Below are 4,638 nucleotides of genomic sequence, written 5' to 3' on the forward strand. Positions count from 1 at the left end.
GAGATTAAACAGCTCCTCCAATACATCTGCACTAAACTGCACTAAACACACACGGACGCATGCACGCACGCACACACACACACACACACACACCTATTGTACTAGAATTTACTTGTTCAATGAATAGGAATATTTATTTATATATATATATATATAACAGAAAAAATGTTAGCTATTATCCTGTTTATCTCTTTACAACTTATTAGTTAGTAGTTACTGTATTTCTGACTGCTTTTCCTTCTTTTTGCAACATGAAATCACTATCAGTTAGCATGGTGAACATTCAGGGCCTAAACTCATCAACCTATCAGTTAGCATGTGGAACATTCAGGGCCTAAACTCATCAACCTATCAGTTAGCATGTGGAACATTCAGGGCCTAAACTCATCAACCTATCAGTTAGCATGTGGAACATTCAGGGTCTAAACTCATCAACCTTTGGACTGAAGAGTTTAGCACTGGAGTAAAACAAAAATCGTAATTATGTTGACGTCATCATTCTGCAGGAGACATGGTGTAAGGCTGACATTGTCACTCACTGTCCCACAGGCTACAGAGAGGTCATGGTGCCATAACAAAAACACAGCTCTGTCAATAGAGGCAGAGACTCTGGAGGATTGATCATTTGGTACAAATCTGAACTACAAAATCGAATTGATCCCCTCAAAATTGGCAAATATCACATTTGGTTAAAACTAAAAAAAGAACTTGTACTGACAGAAAAAGATGTGTTGCTTTGCGCAATATATATCCCCCCCTCAGAATCCCCATATTACTCAGAGGAGATCTTCCCCACCCTTGAGGAAGAGATGTGCCATTTCCAGGCCCAGGGAAATGTGCTCATCTGTGGGGACACAAATGCGCGCACAGGAACACTACCTGATCTAGCGAGCACACGAGGGGACAGCTTTATTACAGGCCATACTGTTTCTAACTGTCTTAATCTCCCCCATAGAAACAACAGTGACAGGACTGTCAACAAAAACGGAAGGGATCTTTTGCAGCTCTGTAGAAGCCTGGGTCTGTACTTTGCCAATGGTAGGTTACAGGGGGACTCTTTGGGGAGATTCACCTACTGCTCACCTCTTGGCCACAGTACAATAGACTATATGATCACAGACATGGACCCTTTCTCTCTCAGCTCATTCACTATCAAGCCACTAACACCTCTGTCTGATCACAGCCAAATTACGTTGTTTCTCAAAAGAACAGACATGGAAACAACCACACATTCACAGCCCAGTAAGCTGTACAACATCAGAAATTCATATAGATGGGCCCAAAACAGCAGAGAAGATTACCAGAAAGCAACCTGGAACCAAAATATCCAAACACTCTTAGATAACTTTCTGGATACCACATTCACTCACAGTAAAGAAGGCATCAATCTAGCAGTACGAAACATCAACTATATATTCAGGCAAACGGCAAAAGAAGCACAATTGAAATTGATAAGAAACAAAACAAAAAAAATCACAGATGACAACTGGTTTGATGCAGATTGTAAAATTCTAAGGAAAAAACTTAGAACACTATCCAACCACAAGCACAGAGACCCAAATACAGTAATTTCCAGACTATTAAGCGCACCTGAATATAAGCCGCACCCACTGAATTAAAAAAAAACATATTATTTTGAACATAAATAAGCCGCACATGTCTATAAGCCACAGGTGCCTACCGGTACATTGAAACAAATTAACTTTACACAGGCTTTAACGAAACACGGCTTGTAACAAAAAATAAAAAATTAGCAGTAAGCTTTAGTTGTCTTTTTGCACTGAGTCAATTCCTCACGCTGCTGTTTCCAACGTCTTATCATTGACTCATTAAGACCAAGCTCCCGTGCAGCAGCTCTATTTCCTTTTCCAACAGCCAGATCAATCGCCTTCAACTTGAAAGCTGCATCATATGCATTTCTCCGTGTCTTTGCCATGATGAGGGTGACAAAATGACTACCGTAATCAGAATGATGGGAAGTTTGAGAGCGCTCGATTTAATCTAAACAGTAAACAAAAAAGTTGTTTGACCTTATTAACCCGTTCGGCAATTTCATTGGTCTAATGAAAGCTTCATGCCGCCAAAAAACTGAGCACGTCACAGAATGTGTTTTTTTTTTTGAAATTTTTTTTGAAAGCAGGTGTTGATGATCAATTACTTGAGAAGGAGACCAAGTCAAGACGCTGTACCAGGTGGATTCAGTTTATAGTAAGGCAGTTTATTATGAGACAAAGATATTTGGCTGAGCGTGCACGGACTCCTTCGTTTAGCTCTTAGGGAACTAGCAGAAGAGAGAGCCCCGAAACATAGTGTACATCCAATTTATACAATGAAATAACAGTGTGTTGACGTTGAGTCTAGTAGGTCCGCTCTCCTGACTGGTCGATGAGTGGAGGGACGGTCCACTCTCCAGGTGGTGTCAACTTCCCATTGGCCCTTGGCAGTGTCCTTTGTCCTCGGAGTCCAACACACCTAAGTGTGTGTGTGTGTGTGTATTTCTGGTAATTCGTGTCTGGGTGCTTTGCGATATTCATGGAATGTTGTTCTTTACACCAGTGGTCAGTTCGTGTGGCTAGGGCTTAAGTCAGCCATCTGTCTCTAGGTGTGGTCGTGATTGGTATCAGTTGGTTGCTCAATATGTCTCTGGAATTTTGTTGTATGCTGTTGTGAAACATGTTGTGCAAATGCCCTCCTTATATATCATTAGGTAAAACGTTAGATTATCTTTATTACAAATCCCCCTCTTCACGTCTGCAAGACGTGACAAAAAAGAACAATCTGCGGCACAGCGGGAGTGAAAACAAACAAACGGAAGTCAGAGACAAATTTTGTGAGTCCCCCTCTTCACGTCTCACCTCAGCAGATAGCTTGTCAAGTCTCAATAGGGATTAAAATCATATCATTACCATTACAATCCACCCGTTTTGCTAGATATTTCACATACATTATAACACATCTATTTTGATTGGATTCAGAAATTTCACACAAATTCAAACTAATTCATGCATCCCAATAGATGGTCTCATCTAACATGTGCTCCTCATATTTGAATGAATCCTCCACCTTGCTCGGCGGTAGGTACTTGTCATCTCATTGATCTGAACTTTGACTCGGTCCGTAGCTCACCATCTGCTCCGTTATCATCTCTCTAGAGTTCTGGTGATTAAACCTCTTGCACACGGGACCAAACAACAACCACACAACCCAAACACACTCATACAGGTGAAAGCAGCCCATAATACAGTTCTTGCAACACTTTTCCATTTCCCAAACATGAGCTGTGTTATCAAAAATTTACGTACAGCAATGAACTTAATCATTCTACCTACACCATCCTCTTTGCCCGTAACCTATCGAGAGTCAGTCTATTTTACCAGGTCATGAGGGAGGTGGCGGATAATTGGTCAGAGAACCTCTTTACTGCATCCCCTGTTTCATTCATGAATCTCTGTTGATTAAAATATGTCATTAATTCAATCCACATTATTATTTATTGTCAACTACCAACATAATGTAGTGTTAAAGCCTTCACATATTTGATTCATAACTTTGTATTCATCTGGAACCTCCCTGAGGATGCCAATAGCATCCATCTAGACAAAGCTAATCCCATCCTGATCAAAACTCCTCCTGTACCTTCTTTAGCCTCCTACAACTGGCCTCTGATGACTAACTCGAACTGGTTAGACCAATAACCCCAGGGTGCAATTCCTAACCACCCTTTGTGGTAATTTCTGTCGTATGCGTCCTTTGCTGGTACTAGCCCACCCTTCATCAGTTATAGGTGCTGTGAGGTTAAGAATGTTCTATTCATCTCTCAAACCTAAGTTAGTCACATTAACGATTACTTTCAGCCATTAAAATCATCTTAGTTCTTGGTACCATTCTTGTATCTATAACACTGGTATTCATCCAGAATTTAGGTGAACCGAGGTGGGTTGGCTGAGTACAATCTGGCCAACCCCAATTCCTGTACAGTTGTCTGCTTCCCCAGGAAATTGTTTAATGTTTACCTTAAATTCTACATCTTGATCTTCTTTGATTCCTTATTCTGTACGTCACTCATCAGTGTATTATATAGTTTATCTTTTACTTCTTCTCAATGACAACGGTAACCTATGTTTAGTACCCGTAGGTGTTGGATCTGAATGTATCAGAAAGATTAGACTATGATGCAGCTCAGAGTCTCTACTCTTCCCAAAAACCGTCAACCCTCTCCTGCCCTTAGTCTCTCTGCTTGGTACCACCCCATACTCACACCTCTAGGAGCACACACAGTGATGAACGGTCGGGATAGGGAATCTTCGTTAAGGAGGTAACCCCCGGACCCTGTTGGTATCGGTTCTTCTCCTAACTCTGTGTGTGATCAGCAGTGGTCATATGTGTACATACCACCTTGCAGTGGGTAACGTGGACCCAAGTGACTCTCTCAGCTTTTCTAATGGCAAAGGCAATGGTTTAACAGCACCTGGTATGGGCCTTCCCCACGGGGCTGCTTCCCGTCTTTTCTCCTCAGGGACTGGATCCACACCCAGTCTCCTGGTTGGATTGAGTGAATCACCTTCTCCTGTAATTCACCTGTTGAACACAAAATCTTGGACATACGGGTTTGGTTAACAAACAGTCTTCTCATGTGCT

General features: G+C 41.6%; 1 long non-coding RNA gene across 1 annotated transcript; it reads right to left on the bottom strand.

Moving 5' to 3' along the window:
- Nucleotides 1–2,703: 2,703 nt before the first annotated feature.
- LOC123743490 (uncharacterized) lies at nt 2,704–4,345 on the bottom strand. Its single transcript, XR_006770318.1, has 2 exons — nt 3,064–4,345; nt 2,704–2,778 (listed from the first exon to the last, which is right to left on the bottom strand). It is a non-coding gene; the product is annotated as an uncharacterized lncRNA (long non-coding RNA).
- Nucleotides 4,346–4,638: the final 293 nt, after the last annotated feature.

This window comes from Salmo salar, chromosome ssa06 (genome assembly GCF_905237065.1).
Source record: "Salmo salar chromosome ssa06, Ssal_v3.1, whole genome shotgun sequence".
NCBI classification, from domain to species: domain Eukaryota; kingdom Metazoa; phylum Chordata; class Actinopteri; order Salmoniformes; family Salmonidae; genus Salmo; species Salmo salar.